Below are 21,575 nucleotides of genomic sequence, written 5' to 3'. Positions count from 1 at the left end.
AAAATGGTACTTATAATTGAGGGTTGAAATTCTTTATTTATGGGGTTTGTGGAATGGCTTAGCTATTATTCCATGTCCATGGAAAAAGAAATTATCTGTTAGAAGCAAAACCCTCATGGACCCATTCAGTGCCAATGATATTCATCCTGTAGCCTGCTCATGAACACAATTCAGCCTCTGCTCTAAGAGGCTGTACTGTACTGTAGACATTTCCAGACACAAGAAGCCATACTGTTCATTTTTCATCAGTTTAAATCGTTACTACTGCTAAGAAGTTCTGACCTAAACATCTACACATAGCAAGATTATTATGGCATGGAGAGATCGACTGCATCCTAAATAGAGTAAAACCTATACATAGGAACTTTCTGAATGGCAGAATAATAACCTCCCCAAACAGCAATGACTGAGCTGGAGGTGTATGTTGCTAATGAAGCACTTGCCAAGCAAGCACTATGGGCTGAGCCAATTTTAAGTACTGTGTGTATGCACACGTGTATTTACACACACACACACCACACGGGTGCACGTGCACACACACACACACACACATTCAGCAGTCACACAAAACTAGCAAAAGTGTTGAAATCAACATTTTCAATGTTCTGGAAAATATTAAAATAATCTAATAATCAAGAAAACAATTTTTAAAAAAGCACTGATCTTTATGGCCTTTTACCATTCCTTAGTCCAATACTCCAATCTCCTGGTCACTTTTGAGAACCTTATAAGCTGTGGAAACTAGATGTTGACAGCATGGGAAGGAAGTACAAGTGTAAATCTCTGTAAGCTTAGAAACTGACACGGACTTTTACAATGAATGAAACAAGAGCCACTGTGGCCCATCATGGCGAAGTCAATTGGTAGTGGTTCTCTATAGCCGATATCTTTGAGTGCTCATTAACGAAACAATTCCAACAACAGCACTAGGAATCTTCTTATTAACAGAAATGATGATGTACCCACAAAAGCCATTGATAAATACAAATTATAAAATAAAAGGGAACTGAAATCAAGTATGGTGGCACATGCCTATAATTTCAGCACAGGGGAGGCAGAAGCAGGAATATAGTGAGTTTGGGCCAGCCTGGGCTACACTGAAAGATCTTATATCCAACACACACACACACACACACACACACACACACTATCTGAATCCTACCACATTATAGGAATGAAACTCCCATACTCGCTATAGGAACTTTTATTCTATTATTATATTTTCCTCACAAATAATGATAAAAATAAGCAGACACTCCCTTGTAACTAACTTCTAGTAAATATACTTTTAGCAAATAAGCATTGTGACTAAAGAAAATTGAAGAGCCGAATGTCTTGACAGATGTGTGCCCTGAGATACATGCTTCTGTAAGAATCAATCATTCCTACCTGACAGTTACTTTCAGAAGAAAGTGTTGCAAAGTCAAAACTTGCCCCAAGTTTGCTTTATCTCCTCACACAGTCTATGGGAATAGGTGTGCATTAGGCCAAGGACTAGGACAGAGAGAGGAGATCAATGTCAGAGGAAAAGGGCAATCACTCATCGTGGGAAATCACTCGCTTTTCAAATGTGTGCGTGTGCATGCACATGTGTGTGCCTGCCTGGTTATTCCGCATACTAGAATCTAAACCCTCCAAGCTACTGTCCATCCAGTTGATGCATTCAGCTATAAAGTCTGGCTTTGGGGCCTAATGCTTGCTTGTATTAATAAAAAAATCAATCTATGTAAAACAAGCAAATTAATTTATTTGGAATTTTGACCAAAGCTAAGGAGAAAGAAATTCTCGATTTCTCTGCCTTGCCCTTAGTGCTACAACCTACAGAGGAGATTAAACCATAGTTGGTTTCCATAGCACTACAACTTTGTGGTAGAGCTGTTATATAGCAGGTATGAGACCCTAAATTAAATATATTACCTGAAAAAAAAGATGAAGCAAAAATCGGGAACTAACTATGCAAGTGAAGATTTAGCCCAGGGGCCTCCAGTTACCGGAAGAGGAAAATATCCATACTTCTCCTAGTGCCGAATACCAGCGCTCTTCTACAGGGCCTTTTTCACTCCCAACCTGGCATTTCTGGGGAGGTTCTCACTTCTTGAAGCATGGCTTCAATCTTAGCATTTTCCTGCTCCGAAGACAGAGGCAGAACAGGTACGTAGGCCAGTTTGGATGTTCTGGTTTATGTTCTTCTGTTGTTGCTGTTTTGCTTTGCTTGTTTTTGGTGTATCGGTGTGTTTGGGGCTGAGTTTCATTTGTTTCGCCATCTGTCTGGGGAGAGATTTGGCAGGGAGCCGATGGAAGTCTACAATTAATGAAAATGTCCCCTGGTGGGAAGGTTCCAGGGGCTGGTGTAATTGTGGGCTGCCTCCTTCTAGAAAACTGGTTAAGGTCAATCTGTGAAAGGAGATGCCAAATACAGATCAGCTGCAATTGCATTTCTGATTCTGTGTCCCTGAGTTAAAAAAAAAATGATTCTATCTTCTGAGAGAGTTTACTGTAGGTAGGGGAAACACTGCCTACCACACTTCTCCATTCGTCCTTTTCATAATTAACCTTTCTGTCAATTAGTCTGTCACAAACTTATTTTCCTTCATAATTTACCAGAAATTAGAAATTTCATGCTGTTGATGACTTAACTGGGAACAAGTCCCGCTGTAAATGACAACCCAGAAAGGGATTTTAATTGAAAATGAAAAATTGGTCATCTTAAACTTGTCTGGTACAGGCAAACCTGAAGGAAAAGTCCTCTGTTTAATCTAAGAAGACCCGCTTTGTTCCACCATCCAAGCATACACGGGGACAGCACAAACAATTCCACTTTAGTACAGTCAAACAAATACCAGGAACTGAAAAAAAGAGACCTAAAATTTTCGGAGAAAACCATGACATTATTTTAGGGGGAGGATTTAATAAAAACAAAACCAAAAAAAAAAAAAAAAAAAAAAAAAACCAATAAATTGACCAAGAAGTAGCAGAGAGAAATAGGAGTGTGCAGCAAACGGCACAGCAAAGCAGGGTAAAAAGACAACAACATCCGGGTCAGGAGGAAGTGTCTGCAAGCCACACATCACATAAGAGGCTGGTGTGGAAAATCTATAAAGAACCCACTTGCACAGGGTGGTGTTGGCTCACGCCTTTAATCTCAGCTCTCAGGAGGCAGAGGAAGGCGGGTCTCTGTGAGTTCAGGACACCAGGGCTGTTACACAAAGAAACCCTGTCTCAAAAAAGCAAGAGGAAAAAAAGAACGCAATTGCAGAAAAAAAAAATAACCCAGTTTTCAAGTGAATAGCCCTCAACAGACAATTCTTGAATAAAGGAATACATATATGTAGCCAATAAACATATGAAGAATCGCCCATGATACTGATATATATCTTCCTGTGGCACTGGTTAATTACCAAAATCAGTTCAAACTATTATCACAGATTGTCTATGAGATAAAGCAAACTCGTGAGAACTTTTGATTTGCAGTGAACTCTATCTCGATGGCTCAGGTTCATTTCTACCTTGTCAGGGAGACGCGCTCCCCCTGGTGGTCTAGCTAGGGACTGCTGCCATCAATGTCTGCCTATCAAAGGGAAATGAACATCAGAAGGAGTGCTCATAATCAGAGCTCACTACAGCCTGGTGTGATAACACGTCCAGCCAGTCCGGCACTCATGAGGCTGAGGTAATAGGTTCGTGAATTCCGGAATAGCTAGGGGTACATAACAAGTTCCAGGCCAGCCTGATCCAAATAGCAAAGCCTCTCAAAACAAAAAGGTAAGAAAACTACAAAAGTGAATCAGTATTAGCAGTGGTAATAATTTGAACTGATTTTGATTAACCAGTGTCCCAAAGAGATATAGATGTAAGAAGATAAAGCAAACTCGCAAAAATTTTTGACTTGCAGTGAACTCTATCTAAATGGCTTGGGATCATTTCCACCTTGTCCGGGAGAAGCGCTCCCCCTGGTGGTCTAGCTAGGGACTGCTGTGACTAATATTAAAGACACACTATCAGGACAGGACCCTGGGCTCTACAAGTGTTTACACTTTTGTTTACAGCTGGGAAGCGCTTGGCAGCCGCTTGCATTGTAGCTTTTCAGCTGGCCTATGTATCAGCATCACTCAGACCTTGACATTGACCAGTGTTCCAGTTTGAGGCTTAGGGTGTCTGGGGTTTGACAGCTCGCTGGAACTCTTCTAGCAACCAGCGCTTTCAGTTTTTCTCTGAATCTTTACAGCTTTCTACCTGTCTTCAGCCTCAGCTCCCCGCCCTTCCTACTTCCATAACCCACATTTTCCTGCCTTTTCGGACGTCTAAGCAGCCCACCCTTTGGCTGTGAGGCAGCCTTGCCACTTTTGTACCTTGGCCTGCTAACCTCATAGGCCTGCGTCTTCAGTTATCGAGCGGCGGGCCGCCTTGCCACTCTGACAGCACCAGCTTCTGGACGAGCTGTTCCCGAGGCTGCGGCTCTGCTGCTTCTTCTGTGTTACCAGTGCCGAGTTGGATTTTTCCTTGGGCCACCAGCTCCTAAATAATGACACGGAGACTTCTTATTAATTATGAAAGCTTGGCCTTAGTTTAGGGTTTTTTTTTAACTAGTTCTTATAACTTAATAACCCATATTTCTAATCTATATTCTGCCACGTGGCTCATATCTCTCATCCATACTGCATGTCCAAGTCTGGCTGGTGAATCTGCTTTTCTTCTTCCCAGAGCTCTCTCTCTCTGCCCAGAAGTCCCACCTATATCTCCTGCGTAGCTATTAGCCACTCAGCTTTTTATTATACCAATCACAGCAATATATCTTCATACAGTGTACAAATAACCCATAACACCATGTTACTCTAAGCAGAATACAAATAACCCCTTGGGGAAAGCTTTTTATTAGCTCTAACATTACAGCACCAGGGGAAGCAGATTAGGAGACTGTCTCCCAAGCTGACTCATCAAGAGAGTCAAAGAGCTTGCTTATATGATTCAAAGTGGGGTGATTTCTCCAGTCATAGTAAATACAAACCCAAATGAAGGATTGTGTTTGTTTGTATCCATGTGTTGGCATGGCTAGCATCAAAAAGAGGAGAGGCTAGAGTTGCAGCACAATGACGGAGTTGCCTGCCCCGCATGCCAAGACCCTGGGTTTTAGCAATACTGCAAAAGGGCTGCTGAGATGGCTCAGAGAGTAAAGGTGTCTACCACCGAGCCTGACAACTTGAGTTCAATCCTCAGGACCCCCCAGTGGAAAGAGAGCCCCAACTCCTGCAAGTCGTCTTCTGACCTCTACATGGCTGCTATGGCACACAGTATACATACACACACACACATGCACAAACACATATATGCACACAATAAATAAAAGAAATTAGCACACAAAAAGTTGAGTGTTGGGAAAGATATGGAGAAGGGGAACATGTATTATTAGTGACGATGTAAATTTGTAGTGTCGTTATGGAAAACTACATGCACTTCCTAGAAATTAAAAACAGAAGAACCTATAATGCTTCAAACCTAAATTTTGGAGGGTGCAAAGGATCACACTAAGGATCTTTCACTGTTAGGAAAGTGTTCCACCACTGACTGCTCCTCAACCCCACTTTTTGTACACTCAAATTTGAAATCAGTATAAGGAAGAGATACATGCACCCTACATTCATTGCTGTATTAGTGACAATAACCACATTAGGCAACGTTAGTGTCCAGTAACAGACGGATAAAGCAAATAGGGCACATCTACAGAATAAAACACTTTCCTCCTTATAAAAAGTTCTCTCCCTTTCAGCAATGCAGATAAAACCTCGTATGAAATGTGACAGGTGTTTAAAGAGCAATGAATACTGGGTTGGCAGAGGTGCCACAGGAGTTAGTAGCATCTGCTGCTCTTTAGAGGACCAGAGTTCAGCTCACACCACCCACAGAAGGTGGCTCACAACCACATAAAACTCCAGCTCCAGGGGATCCAATACCTCTTCTGACCTCTGTAGGCATTGCATATATCCCTTGTCTCTGCTTGTCTCTTACACACACATACACACACATGTATCTTTGAAAGCAGAGAGTGTGGCAAATTTTGCATATTTGAGGAATCTAAAAACTATCATGTTCTTAGAAACAGATGAAGAATGGTGGTGACATTTATTTGTAAAAATAATAATAATAAAAGCAAGCAAACAAAGAAAAAAACCAAAACCTTTCACTGAAGAGTGATAAAAATAGGAAGATGGTAGTCAAAATGTAGGGAGACAGCCAGGTAGTGGCACACACTTTTAATCCCAGCACTCAGGAGGCAGAGGCAAGTGGATCTCTGAGAGTTCGAGGCCAGCCTGGTCTATAAGAGCTAGTTCCAGGACAGCTAGGACTGTTAAACAGAGAACTCTGTATCGAAAAAGAATGTGGGAAGAGTCAGATATAGGAGGAGTTAAGTTTTAAGACCTATTGCTTAGCATGGAAACTATGCTTAACAACATACTATGCATTTCAAAACTGTTAACAGTATATTACAAATGTTCCCACTACAAAAACAGTATTCTGGGTGATTGTCATATTATCTTGACTTATTCAAAGTTGTATGCATAAATCCAAATGTCACTTTCGACCACTAGCTATGTGTGGCTTATTGATAAAATAACACAACTAAAATCTACAATATATTTTCTATTCAGTATGTAAAGAAATAAAAATTAATAAAAGCAGCCAAGCAAACAAACAAAAACCTAATTTCATACCCATGATTTAGTTCAGAGCTGACCACTGAGCATGAGTCAGCCTTTCTTACAGTTGCAATTTTGCAAAACACCCCAGGAATTGGAGTCCTCCATGAAATTCCATGCTAGAGTGAAAAAGCCTGGTGCCAGAAGAAAATGCAATTTCCCAGGACCCGTAACTTGATATACAGCTAAATCCAGGGATGTTTCTTGACTCCCACTTGACCTATTGTATGTTGTAACATTGCTATGTGCATGGCAGAGAAAACAGATGAGTTTTCTCTACCCTCTGCTTTAGGTAAAAAACTGTAAAAAATCTTCCATTTGTTCTACATATTTTTTAATTTTCTAAAGATTTTAAGATTTATTGGTGCATTTATTTATATGTGTATACGTGTTTTGAGTACATGTCTGTCTGGGCAGGCCTGGTCCCCACCAAGGTCAGAACTGGAGTTACAGGTGGCTGTACGGCAGTATGTGGGAACTGGGAAGCCTACTTAGTGCTCTTTGAGAGCAACGAGTGCTCACAACTGATGAGACCTCTCTCCAGCTCCTTTCTTTACCTCTTAATGTGGGTGTAGTAGGGGCTGTGGGCCTCTTCCCACAGCCTGGCTCATGGCTGCCTAGCTAGCTTATGCCCCAAAATAATGACACACAAACTGTATTCTTTTAAACACTGCTTGGCCCATTTCTATTCATGTGTGTAGCACCCCACATGTGTGTGCTTACCGGGAAGATACATTCGTCTCAGAACAAATTCTTATGGCCCGGGGCTCTACTTCTATTTTTGTTCTGAGACAGGGTCTCATGCCGTCCCACCCTGTCTCCATCTCCCGAGTGCCCTCAGTTAACACAGTTCTGGCAATGGGAATACTCAGGGGTTCCTGCAGATTAAACAAGTTCTCTATCAACTGAGCTATATCCACAGACTTCTAGTTTAGTATTCTTATGTCAGCCGGGTGGGGTGGTGGTGCATGCCTTAATCCCAGCACAAGGGAGGCATAGACAGGCAGATCTCTGGGAGTTTGGGCCAGCCTGGTCTACAGAGTGAGTTACAGGACAGTCAGAGCTGTTACACAGAGAAAGCCTATCTCAAAAAACAAACAAACAAACAAAATGTTTTTCTTATGTCCTCTCTATTCAAACCACCAGTGCTCTAGTTATAGCCCACAAACCAACATATTACCCCATGGTATTTGCACATTAAATTCAGGGCCTATCATAGGACAGCAGAAAGGAACTCTATGAATGGAAACCAGTGTCAAGGCAAAATTACAAGACTTGTGTCAAGGGGAGTAAGAGACAGTTTGTCCTGGAGCCAAGTTTGAGTGACCATGACCCAGGAGCATAGGCTCAAGTTGCCCTGAATATCATGTTCCAACATGATGACAGGTTATGAAGTTATAATGATAAAACAACTGAAAGTCACAGAGCAAGGCAATTTTCAGATAGACAGGCTAAAGCAAGGTGGAGAAATCTATTATATGCTTCGAATGCTATGTGATAACATCATTAGGCTTTGAACTGGTGGGAGCTAGTGGTGTAATATTCTGGCTCTTTAAGAGACAAGCCACGCCTACTCCCTTCCTCCTAGCAGCCTCTGCCCTACTCTCTCTCTTCCTGTCCCTATCTCAAGAGGCAGCTTTTGCCTCTCTCCCCACTTCTCCGCTTTCCCCGCCCCTGTCTCTTTCTCCTCTTCTCCTCTTTCTTCTCTCTCTTTATCTCTCTCTCCCCTCTTCCCCCTTTTCCTTCCCCTCCATAACCCATCTAATAAATGTCTAACTTTATTCTGTATGGTGTGTCTATCTGTCTCTCTCACCCACCCACGACAATCACATGGAGCCTGCCACGTGGTCTCGTGCGCCATCCCTGTTTGGGACCCCGGGCAGCTTGCAGCAAACCCATCTGTATGGTGTGCGTATCTGCCCCTTGCCCACCCACTGCCCACATGGCTAGCTGCCAGGGACGCCCAGGGGACCAGCCACCTTGGTTTGTGGGGATCCACAGCAAATCCATAACAAGTGGTCTGTTAGAAAAGCCTAAAAGGATTTTTACCTAAACGTCACAAAGCTGTTAGGCTAAGCACAGACGTGGACAATGAATAGCTATTAATGAGGCTAAAAGCAGGATGTGGTGACACCCATCTTTAATCCCAGCACTTGGCAGGCAGAGGTGGGCAGATCTCCATGAGTTTAAAACCAGCCTGGTCTACAGAGAGAGTTCCAGAACAGTGAGGACTACACAGAGAAACCCTGTTTTGAAGAAAACCAAATCCAAAACAAACAAAGAATAAGAGGCTAAAATAGCCTGGGATAATTTGGCTCCAGATCTGCACTACTCCCGCTCTCCAGAAAGCACAGAAGTTCTAACCAATGAACCTTCCAGAATCTTTAACATACATGCAGCCTTTTTCTGAGAACTCCAACCTGTATTTTAATAAGTCATCCAGATGATTCAGACACAGAGAAGTTTGAGATTGTCTGCTATCCTGTTGCTTCTCTGGCTAACAGCAGCAGGTTTTGGGGACTCCAAACCACTAGAAGACTGCTTGTTTGGTGGGTACACAGTTCCCTGCTGTGAAGTCAGTTTCCAACACCCAATAATTAGCACAGAAGTATTCCACATATTCCGGCCTGTGAGGTGCTGAGCCCTGCATCAATGTCCCCATGTGAAATTACAGGCTCCGTGGGAAAATGGAGCGCTTGCCAGGTTAAGACTCATTCTCCAAGAGAGTGCTTCTGTTGCACAGGAAAACGATCTGACCACCAATCAACTACTTTGGGCCTTACGTAATACTTAGTCCTCCAATAAGTGGTACCCAGAGACAACACCAGGAAGAAACACGATAGCATTTTACTCTCCAGTGTTTCCTCCATCTTTCCCTTGGCCTTCCTTTCCTTCCATCTCCATGTGTGTGTGTGTGTGTGTGTGTGTGTGTGTGAGAGAGAGAGAGAGAGAGAGAGAGAGAGAGAGAGAGAGAGAGAGAGAGAGGGAGACTGAGTCAGGATTTTGCTATGGAGCCCTGGTCAGTACTCACTATCTAGCAAAGGATGACCTTCCACTCTTGGGAATCCCCCTACATCAGCATACCACACAATGGGGCTTATCTTCAAAACCTTCCTTTTCAACTGTGTGTATGTGTGTCGAAGAAGGCACGTGCACATGGAGGCCAGAGGAGGATTTAGGCTATCCTGCTCTCCACTCTGGACATTATTCTCTTGAATTGGAGTGTCTCACTGAACCTGTTGCTAGGCTGGCTGGCAACAAGTCCCATGGATCTCCCTGTCTGTGATGGCACTTCTAGCTAATGTGGGGGCTAGGGATTTGAACACAGGTCCTCATGTTTGCACAACAACAATTGGTAACCCAAGACTGACGCAGAAGACTTTCAAAGTGACAGAATTAATGTCATAAAGGACCTATTAATAGATTTGCTTAGGAGACATTAAGTCACACAAAGTAGAACTTAGCTAAGGGAATGATGCCTCCATAGCACCACAAAGATAGTGTGCTAGCCACGCCTGTTTGAGATAAGCAGTTACCATGTTAGGATGTACATTACTGTTCATCAGGACTCACCAGCTCACCAGACATTAGGTCTGCCCCCAAAGAACAAGTCTCCAACAGGCATCTTGAGGGGGCCATGTGGGGTCACAAACACCATTAAGTCCTGGGTTTCAATTAGGTGCCCTGGGCTCCTGTCAGGAAAAGCATAATTCAGACAGGTGGGCAAGATGAACCTGGGTAACAAGTATTCAAAAAGAACAGAACTAGCATACTTTAAAACAATCCTGGCAGCATCTTTGCTGTACAGACCTTCCTAAGTGACCAGATTTGCAGTCTCCTGCCTCTTAAACGGTTCGAGGTGTAAACCGGGTCCTGGACATAAAAGAAATTTAAAGATTACAGAGAATATAAAGTGAATACACCCAAGGCGTAGGAAAGCTAGTAAAGTCTTCTATTGGGGGCCTGCTCTTCTTTGGGCATTACCAACAGCTGGCCAGGCTTTTCCTTTATTAATCTCTAAGTGGGTTTTTCTCACTGTGAAGGCCTATTATTTTTATAAGAAGCAAACTCCCTAAACCCTCTCAAAGTATCTTAAAGTACCACTCAGACCCATTCCCTGAGCAGCTGTTAGGTTTTTCTAACAGAAGACGGATCACCCTCTAAGCTTTGTCAGTGCCTGAGTGCCAAATGGGACGGCAACTAGCAGGTTGGAAAGAGCAAGTATCAAGAGCCGCAAAAACTGGTACTCAGAACAGATTTGGCTCTAAGCAACTTCCGACCAGTAGTTGGAATCTGAAACGAAAGGCCTAGCACACGGCGTGAAATTAATCCTACCGGGATCCGGATTCCGGCCTGCAACAACACCCCCCCAGAAACTCAAGTTCCTAACAAGTTCGCCGCTATCCTCCTACCCAAACAACTCCAAGATGCTCGGTATCCAAGCACCAGAAACAGCAATGCGGTCTGAGGAAACGTCATCAATGGTCGCCGAGTTAGATCCCGCTCCTACTTCCTCCTCTCCTGGTCCCTCCTCCATTTGCTTCCCCTCGCTATGCCGCAGTAGCGGTGGTATTGGCCACACTGACACTGTTCCGGCCAGGGAAGGCTTAAGACAAGTTCGCCACTAATTCCAAGTATGCTTCAGACACAGCATGAAGGAACCACGTCCCCCTTCTCCAGCCAGCTCAAAACTCTAGCCAGGGTTTGACTTCTGGGAGTTCCTGAGCACTAGCGAGCCAACTCGTTCTTACACCCAAGCATCTTTTCTGCTAAAACAAAATGCTGAACCTGCCCGCCCCGCCCCAAATTTGTGTTCTAGGTTGATTTAGAAGCTTATCAAGCATTCTGATGTGAGAATTTCCTCTCTTTTTTTAAAGATTCATTCGTTCATTCATTCGTTTTTTATTGTATATACAGTGTTCTGCCTGCAGGCCAGAAGGGAGCGCAAGATCTCATTATGGATGGTTGTAAGTCACCATGTGGTTAAGCTAATGGAAATTGAACTCAGGACCTCTGGAAGAACAGCCAGTGCTCCCAAATGCTAAGCCATCTCTGAAATGGATTAAATTAAAAAAAAAAAAAAATGCTGCAGGATCCCCAGCGGCTGCAGCTGCAGAAATGCTGCAGGTCCCCAAGTGGCGGCAGGCAGCAGTCCCGAAAGCAGCCAGTCCCAGGAAGGGACTGCACAGGTCCCGGAGTAGAGAGAGACAGATGGGCACGCCATGAGACCACACTGCAGGTCTCCCATGGCTAGGCATGCCATGCAGAGTGAGGTTAGATATTTATTAGTGGGTTATGGAAGGGGAGAAGAGCAGAGAGAGGGAGAGAGGAAGAGAAAGAGAGGGAGAGAGAAAAAGAGAGAAAAGAGAGACAGGAGAGAGAGGGAGAGAGAGAGAAGAGAGAGACGGAAGCTGCTTCTTCAAGAGGGAGACAGAAAAGGGAGAGACTCAGGCTGCAAGCAGAAAGATCTGCCTGCCTCAGTGGAGGGGGGAGTGGGCGTGGCTTGTCTGTTAAAGAGACAAAACAGATCATTACAATCTCTCCCACCAGAAAATTTTGGTTTTTTGTTTTTGGTTTTTCAACAGCATTTCTCTGTAGCTTTGGAACATATTCTAGAACTAGCTCTTGTAGACCAGGTTGGTCTCAAACTCAGAACTTCGCCTGCCTCCTGAATGCTGGGATTAAAGGTGTACACCACCACGGCCCAGCAAGAATTAATTTTCTTATATGAACAATTGATTGTGACTCATTTAAGCTGTTGGACCAATCCTGACTTGGAATGTGCCATTTCTGATGTGTTCATCTTGAATCTGTAACTTTCTACTTTCTGTTCCCCATTTTTGTATCTCATACCTAATTCTCCCTGTATGCCTGAAGTACAGGGCCTTTTTGAAATCACAAATTCTAGGTTGGACTCTCCACTCATTTGTTTTTTATCTAAACCATGACATCTTGAGAAAAAAAAAAAAACACTGAAGTATGCTATTCCATTGTTTCTTTTTCTGGAGTATGGACGTAATAGCAATGCATACCTCCAACTGGATAATGAAAAGAGAAACAATATACTGAACTAGAAATTATAATTCATTAAATTGACAGTATTATCTTCTCATGGAATAGGCTGTTGGTGTAAATAATAAATGATAACAGCTAAATTAGGAGTTGTAGGTGACAAAACAGTGCTTACACATTTACTTTTGATTTATTTCCTAATAACATTTTGGTGGTTGTTAAATACACTCTTCTCACTTCTTGTTTATGTTTTGGTGGTAGTTTAAAGGCAGTCAGACCTCCTGTGTCACCAGCCCCAACCCCGACGTTCAAACATTAGGACTTCCTCAAAGGCTCGCTCTTTGTTCAAAATAATATATATCTTATTATCCAAAGAATGGTTTACCAGTGTTAACATTACTTTATTTTTACTTAGACAGACTCCACAAATCTCTGATCTTAACCCACATACTCAGTTAAGGAAATGAAAAAATGCTTCAGGATTGTGTCAAAAAAGCAGGTGTGATTACCCAAAGTGAATATACTGGTGAACTTCCCCTTCTAATAGTTCCACAACTGTCCACTTCTGTTCATTCTGTAGCCTGTGGATGTAAAAAGGCCACTCGGCAGCAGCAAAAATAAAAACCTTCTCTACTAGTCTGTCTTATACAAACCACTTGCCACCTTGTTAATTTTAGTCCACTTTTTATTAACTCAGCTTCCTATGTTTTGGTTTACCTATTGCTTCATAATAAGTCTAAAACACAGTGGTGTAAAACCTTCTACTTGTTTTGGACTCAAGAGTCTGTGCTTCTAGAGTTGAAACAGAGCTGGATGTGGTTGTGCAGGGCTTTAATCCCAGCACTTGGGAGGCAGAGGCAGAAGGATATCTGTGAATTAGAGACAAACCTGCTCTCTATAGGTAATTCCAGGTCATTCGGGACTACATAGTAGGACTCTGTTTCAAAGGTAAAGGAGTTGACACAAAGTACAACATTTATATATGCTTCCTACTGGAGGTGAAACCAGCCAGGCTTTTAGAGAAATGCAGATACTATGTGTTCTCACCTTTGTGAAATCTAAATCCGTCACAGTCACGGACAGAAAATAAAGTGGTGGTGACTGGGAACTGGAAGGTGGGCTGAGTGGAGAGATGGTGGTCAAATATGGAAGTTTCAATTAGATAGGAGGAATGTTTTTTTAAATCATTTTCATTTAATAATTTTATGTATGGATATTCAACTGCCTGTACATCTGTGCACCCCATGTGCACCTGGCATCTGCAAAGGCCAGAAGGCATTAGATTCCCTGGGACTAGAATTACAGACAGTTGTGAGCTGCCTTGTGGGTGCTGGGAATTGAACCTGAGTCCTCTGCAAGAACAATCAGCTCTCTCAACTGCTGAGCTATCTCTGCAGCCCTAGGGGACTAATTTTTGAGGTCTCTCATCAGCATGGTCACTATGGGAATAAGAGGGCATTGGACTTTGTCAATTACTGTGAGTATATTTCTAATGATCATATCAGATGAGCTAAGTTTGTCAGGCAATGGTTATATTAATTTGACTGAATCATTCTGAGACAAGTTTAAAACCACAGAGAAAAGTATGGAGATATCCAACCAGGAAAGAACCTCACCCCCAGAATCTGAGAGTAAGAAACTTCAGCACAACTGAGGAAATTCAAGTTGCCTGCAAAAACAATGCCTCCTTTCCCAAAGACATCTCAAGCAAGGTTGGTAAAAACAACAAATGAACTGTTTATGCAAAGCCTTAATGTGTGTGATCTTGAATTTAACTATATTAGCCCTTGTCAATGTGAATCCTGAACAATAGAACTGATAAAACACCTTAACGGTTACATTTAGAAAAGGAAATTAAGGGTTGGAGAGGTTAAGAGCACTGACTGTTCTTCTAGAGGTCCTGAGTTCAAAATTCCCAGCAACTAGATGGTGGCTCACAACCACCTATAATAAGATCTGGTGTGCTCTGTATACATTGATGGGGGAGAATCTTCTGTTTTGTGTTAATTTCATTGGTTAAATAAAGAGACTGCCTTGGCCCTGATAGGACAGAAAAATAGGTAGGTGGAGTAGACAGAACAGAATGCTGGGAGAAAGAAGCCAAGTCAGGCAGTCGCCATGATTCTCCCACTCCAGACAGACGCAGGTTAAGATCTTTCCTGGTAAGCCACCTTGTGGTGTTACACAGATTATTAGAAATGGATTAGATCAATATGTAAGAGCTAGCCAAGAAGAGGCTGGAACTAATGGGTCAGGCAGTGTTTAAAAGAATACAGTTTCCGTGTAATTATTTCAGGGCATAAGCTAGCCAGGCGGCCAGGAGCTGGGGCAGCAGGAAAGCGGCCCGCAGCTCACACTACAATACATAATTAATAAATAAATCTTTAAAAAAAGAAGGAAATTAAGTAAAATAAGCAAACCAGTTCATATTTTTTCTTATTTAATTTTAATCCTAACTTTTAAATATTGCTTAAACCTTTAACCCACTATAAATTATATCCTTTGAGCAGTTTAAAAGACACAAAAACCATGTATATCTAGTGATAAGAGTCTAAGGGAAAGAGGAAGGAGACAAGGGAGGGTAATGGGTGGTAATATCAAAATGGTTGTGTATTATGTATGAAAATCACTGTTCTTATAATTAATATATGTTAATAAAATTTAGTATACCTCTACCTCGTGAGATGCTCAGAACCATGTCTTATGTGTATACCACCCCCTTAATGCCCACATTAAATTTGCAGTGTGTGCTACTTACTATCCCTACTTCATAAGCTCCCTAACATGCTTCATTAAAGCTCATCATGAAATAGTTTTTATTAGCATAACCAGGTATCTGGGATGAATCTCACTGCCTACATTGACAATTCCACATTGTATACATGTAATAACTTCACATTGAACCTCATTAATATAAAGATACAAATAAAACTAAATGAAAAGTTTTCTATGTAGTGTGCAACAAAATTCATCTTTGTCTCTGAGCTAAATTCACACAGATGTGACCACTGGCAATATGCCTAGCAATCCAGAGATGTCCTTTAGGAAGGAGCCCCAAGAAATGCCAGACTTGTTAGGGAAATGATCCATGCTTGGCACCAGGAGAAAGACCTGTTTGGTAACTTGTGTCTGAAGCAGGATAAAAAGCCATGGAAAATTATGGGGACATGAAAAGGTAAAGAAGAGGCTGGAGAGATGAGTCAGTGGTTAAAAGCACTTGCGGATTTTCGAGAGGTCCTGAGTTCAATCCCTAGTACCCACATGGTGGTGGAAAGGGGTAACTATTTTCAAAGGTTTCAAAATGACATTTGTTGTGTATGCCAGTGTGAAGGCTTTATGTTGGGCTCATTTGCTAAGGAGAAAAGGCATATAAATACCAAGAACAAACAAACAAAGACAGCCATTTTAAAGACCCATAATGGCCTTTTCTCTTGAGAAGCCCATACACATGTCTCAGGATTATATACCATCTTTCCCCCATGATTTCCTATCTACACACTTACTAAATAAGCTCACTAACTTTGCTTCACTTTGGCTTGTCATGAAATTATTTCTATGTCATAATCAAGGAACTGTCTGCCTTTACCTGAACAGAAGTCCTATGGAAAAAGGTTGACTTCCCAGGTTGCTAGAAGTTCATATTCTGTGTCTCCCTGCCTCCCTCCCTCCTAGTCTACAACTAAATATGCAGGTGCATATAATCTCTTCTATGAGTTGTAACAGTGATATTGGCAAGGCCAAGAAATACCGAGAAATTTTTGCTACCCAATTTGGGATACAACTCTAAATAAATTCAGTTTTCATTTTAAAAAGATTTCCATTAACGGCCTGCAAAATAGCCTAGTCCCATATCTACAGAAAGAAGAGAGCTACAGACATGGCCAAGAGATTCTGTGCACTGGCTGCTCTTGGAGATGACCCAGGTACTATTCCAAGTACCCACACAGTGACTCACAAACAGTTCTAATTCCAATCCCAGGGGATCCAATGTCCTCTTCTGGCTTCTCAGGCATTCACACAGTGTACAAATATACATGCAGACAAAATGTCCACACACATTAAATTTGAATGTATGTTTGTAACCACTTGCATTCCCAGTGCCCACAGATGCCAGAATAAGAGCATCAGATTCTCTGGAACTGGAATTACAGATGGTTATAAGCCACCATTCCGATGCTAAGAATTGAACTCAGGTCCTCCACAAGAACAGTAAGTACTCTTAACTCCTGAGCCATTTTTCCAGGCCCAAGTAACTTTTAAAGGTAGAACTGAGCCCACAAAGGTGCCTTCTGACTACATGTGGCAACAAACGAATTATGAATATTCATTCATGTACACAAGTATGCACTCTTACATGTGTGCACATGCACACATATACACACTAATAAGTAATTTTTAAATTCTGTTAATGAAGCAGAGCATTGTTGTGATGGAGGAAGGTCATTGGTTAATTAATAAAGAAACTGCTTGGCCTGATAGGTTAGAACATAGGTGGGTGGAGTAAACAGAACAGAATGCTGGGAAGAAGAGGAAGTGAGCTCAGATGCCATGCCACTCCTCTCCAGGGCAGAAGCGATGAAGCAAGCCGCCAGGTCAGACATGCTGAATCTTCCCCAGTAAGACTGGTGCTACACAGATCACTAAATACGGGTTAGGCAAGATAAGTCACCACCTCGTGGTGCTACACACATTAATAGAAATGGGCCAGGCAGTGTTTAAAAGAATACAATTTGTGTGTTGTTATTTCGGGGCATAAGCTAGCCAGGCGGCTGGGAGCTGGGTGGTAGGAACACAGCCAGCAGCTCCCTTCAACATTGTTGGAAAGCTCCACTCAGTCCCACTCCTCCCATTCCAAACCCTGCCCCTGAGAATGTTTCATTGGTCAGGAGTTTGTCAATTAAGCTAAACTGGCTGGCCAGGGAAACCCTCATAATATTTCTATTTGTATCTGCTTTAGTGAGGGCTCTGCAATGCTTCCAAGAGCGGGCAGGAAGTGCCAGGAGGCACACTAGCTGGATCCCAGCCTACTCTAATCTCCAGCCAGTTTGATCCCCAAAGTTTGGTTTACAACCAGATTTTCAGTGCATACCTAATGAGCACAGACAGATTCTGGAACTGAGTGAGTGGCCAATCCGTCACTAAGCAAGCATGTGAACTGTGAGGAGAATATGTGCTACAGAGTAGCTCAATGCGGAGCTCTGCAACCCTTGAATTCACGCTGAAGCCTAGGGCTGAACTCAAAGCAGGTATCAGAGGGCTGAAGTTACAGGCATATGCCACAACAGCCCTTTGGAATTGCTTTGGTTTTATTGTTTTGGTGACTCCCTGGCTTTTCTCTTTTTATGTTGTCCCATTTATTCTATTTTAAATTTTGCACATTATCACTCCTCACTGAACTCCTCATTTTTCAGCAGTCCATGGGGCCCTGCTCCTTCTGAGAGTTTGGATTACTCCACTGTACCACTATGTCGGTTTTAGTGGATTTCTTTGCTTTTATTTGTTGTGCATCTGCTGGATCTAGACTTGCCTTTGTTGTGTAACTTGCCTGGACAATGATCTAGAAGGCAGCATGAAAGGAAGGCAACTTAATGAAATTCCTGACAATATGTTCTGCCCATTTACAGGCTGGCAACTGGATGTAAAACGCAGATGTAATTATCTGCCATTTTCCAGGAGACTATTAAGACCAGTCTCTAAAAGGTGGCTTTAAATGAAGGCTGGCCATAGTGATATTTCTGATGTGCTTTTACAGTGACAATGTCTTCTGTGGTAGGGGAGATCATTACCAAGGATGAAAACAAAACTACCTACATTGTTTTCTAAATATTGATTCCTGATATGCTTTCTCTGCCCATTAGTCTGTCCTTCTGATGCTTACTTCACATATAGTTTATTACCAGAAAATAGTCAATGCCCTTTTTCCTTGATGATGGATTGAGTACAACTGTAAGTTCTACTGAAAAGAGAAATTCGCAGGGGATGAAAACAGGTATTGTGTGTTATTCGCTTTGTGTACAAACCACCAAAGAAATCCATAATGGCGGGACTGGAGAGATGGCTCAGAGGTTAAGAGCACTGCCTGCTCTTCCAAAGGTCATGAGTTCAATTCTCCGTAACTACAAGGTGGCTCGCAACCATCTATAGTGAGATATGGTGCCCTCTTCTGGCATGCAGGTCTACATGCAGGCAGAACACTGTATACATAGTAAATAAACCTTAAAAAAAAGAAATTGAAAACCACCTTTTCTTAATTTAATTTAGGAAGACCACCTTAGTAGTACAATGCATACAACAGTACATACAACAATGAACAACATGAACAAATATACTTTGTTATATGAGACCTGCAATGTAAAAATTCTAGATATAAAAATCAAAAAATTATAGACCACTGGTCTTTGTAATGAGTTTTTGACCTTACTCCAAAAGGAATGAATGAAAACACTAATATATGGAGTTCTATCAAATCAAAATTCCTCTGAATAGCCGAAGATGTGGCAGCTGAACAGCTTGAGAGAGAAAAAAAATCAAAAATGTCATGGGATATTTGTACACCGTGTGAACATGTATTTCTGTGATTGGTGTAATAAAAAGCTGGATGGCCAATAGCTAGGCAGGAGGTATAGGTGGAGAGAGAACTCTGGGGAGAAGAAAGGTTGAGTCATCAGCCAGACACAGAGGAAGCAGGATGGACAGTAGGGAGATTAGGCAACTAACCATGTGTCAGAAAGTAGACTCAAAAACATGGGTTACTTTAAGTTATAAGAACTAGTTAGGAACAAGTCTGAGCTAAGGCTGAGCTTTCATAATTAATAATAAGTCTCTGATCATTATTTGCGAGCTGGCGGTTCCAACAAGAAAGTACGACTACACAAGGGCACAGGAAAATGCTGGAGAATTTATGGGCTAGGGAACTCAGTGCAGATTAGAGGGGAAACTAGTACTTCCCATACTAATTACATCATTTGAAAACTCAAAAAAGGAAAAGATTTCAACAATATATACATATTAATCCTACTTACATTATGGGTCTTATGAATAGAATACAGATCCAGGTACATGTCAGGCAGGAGGAGTTCTACCACTGAGTTATGTCGCCAGTCAGAAATTTTTCGTATGAAAATGATAAGAAATTGGTAACTGGAAGGAAGAGATACATGCCAATACTGAATGAATTAAGCATTATCAAAACGGCAAAATTAATCATTCGTCAACTGAAGGGTGGATAAAAAATTGCATATATATATATATATATATATATATACACACAATTGAACACTTGATAGCCTCCAAAAAGAAGTAAATTCTGAGACTGGGTGATAGCTCAGTTGCTGAAGTGATAAAAATCTATAAAATACTTGCCATGCAAGAACAAGGACCTTAATGCCATCCCCAGGACCCAAGTACAAAATACTGGGTCAGGGGACTATGGAGAAGTCTCCATCTGTAAAGTGCTCATCCCCTAAACATTATGATTTGAATTCAACCTCCCAAATTCACATAAATACTCCTGGAGGGGTAACTTGGAATCCTACCCCTGGGCAGGTAGGGAAACAGAAGCCCCAGCAAGTGCTGACCAGCCAGACTAAGTGAATCATGGGTCCTCATTCAGTGTGTGATTCTGTGTCAAAAAATATGACATTGAAGATACCCAAAATCAATCTCTTACCACCATACGGTACATATATATGTGAATGTGTATACACCCACATACAAGTTCATACACACACACACACACACGCACACACGCACGCACGCACGCACGCACGCACGTACAGCCTAAACATAGTCCAGGAGTGTGAGGAGAATTCTGAGTAGTTATGAGAACATTCCAAGAAAACAAGAGTCTTGTGACCCGAGTTCCTTCAAAACATGGAATTGAGCCGGGCGGTGGTGGCGCACGCCTTTAATCCCAGCACTCGGGAGGCAGAGGCAGGCAGATCTCTGTGAGTTCGAGACCAGCCTGGTCTACAAGAGCTAGTTCCAGGACAGGCTCCAAAGCCACGGAGAAACCCTGTCTCAAAAAACCAAAAAAAAAAAAACAAAAACAAAAACATGGAATTGTTCCTGGAATGTGTTTTCATGGTCCTCCCAGGCTGACAGATAGGAGTGCATTTACTTCAGATTATTCTTGCTTGCTGCTGTTATTCAACTAAATATTTAAACTATTCTTGATATGCCGCTACGGAAAAACATGTTTTGGCCATGTGTGGCTTGTTCTTGTGATTGTATACAGCTTGAGCTCATGGGACCTTGACTCATGTGATTCTTCTTACCCTCAGTGTATAAATTGTCTGATGCTTTGTGTGAATAAAGCTGGCTACTGCATGTGACTTTAGTCTGCTTCATTCATTGATCTATTCTCCCAGGTCCCACTAACTCTAGAGTGGACACACACACACACACACACACACACACACACAATGCTGCCCATGGGGCTGGAGAGATGGTTCAGCAGTTAAGAGCACTTGTTCAACACCTGCATGGTGGCTCACAACTGTCCATAACACCAGTTTCAGGGGACTGAAACCCTCCTTCCTGATCTCCAGGCATGCACACAGTGCACAGACATACATGTGAGCAGAATATTCATACACATAAAATAAAACAAATGAATCTATTTTTAAAATGTTGTCACAGGGCTAGGGAAATAAAGACAGGCAGATCCCTAGGCCTCACACCTACATGAGAGGTCCCAGGCCAAGGAGAGACCCTAGCTAAAGAATAAAATTGTATGTATGGCCTGAAGAATGATGTGGAAAATTACCCTCCAGCCAGACGTTTGCTGGGGAGACAATCAACAAGACACACATCTTCTGACCTCAGAAAGGGAGCCTGCAACAGTCTAAAGTAACAACTGTGCCAAAGTCT

General features: G+C 42.2%; 1 long non-coding RNA gene across 8 annotated transcripts in view; it reads right to left on the bottom strand.

Annotated features, from left to right (window-relative positions):
• LOC130868239 (uncharacterized) overlaps positions 1–21,575 on the bottom strand; it is a 39,645-nt gene that overhangs the window by 6,931 nt on the left and 11,139 nt on the right. For 3 of the 8 annotated variants that reach the window (XR_009056505.1, XR_009056501.1, XR_009056503.1), the window contains exons 9-14: positions 19,727–19,844; positions 10,503–10,565; positions 10,266–10,384; positions 4,350–4,515; positions 1,918–2,268; positions 1,390–1,494 (exon numbers count right to left, since the gene is read on the bottom strand). This is a non-coding gene — a long non-coding RNA (uncharacterized LOC130868239). The remainder of the gene's footprint in view (positions 1–1,389; positions 1,495–1,917; positions 2,269–4,349; positions 4,516–10,265; positions 10,385–10,502; positions 10,566–19,726; positions 19,845–21,575) is intronic. The other 5 variants (XR_009056508.1, XR_009056507.1, XR_009056504.1 and 2 more) reach the window with 4 other exon arrangements.

Source organism: Chionomys nivalis, chromosome X (assembly GCF_950005125.1).
Source record: "Chionomys nivalis chromosome X, mChiNiv1.1, whole genome shotgun sequence".
Lineage (NCBI taxonomy): Eukaryota > Metazoa > Chordata > Mammalia > Rodentia > Cricetidae > Chionomys > Chionomys nivalis.
The sequence above is the reverse complement of the archived record's forward strand: the minus strand, read 5'-3'. Positions and strand labels throughout refer to the sequence as shown.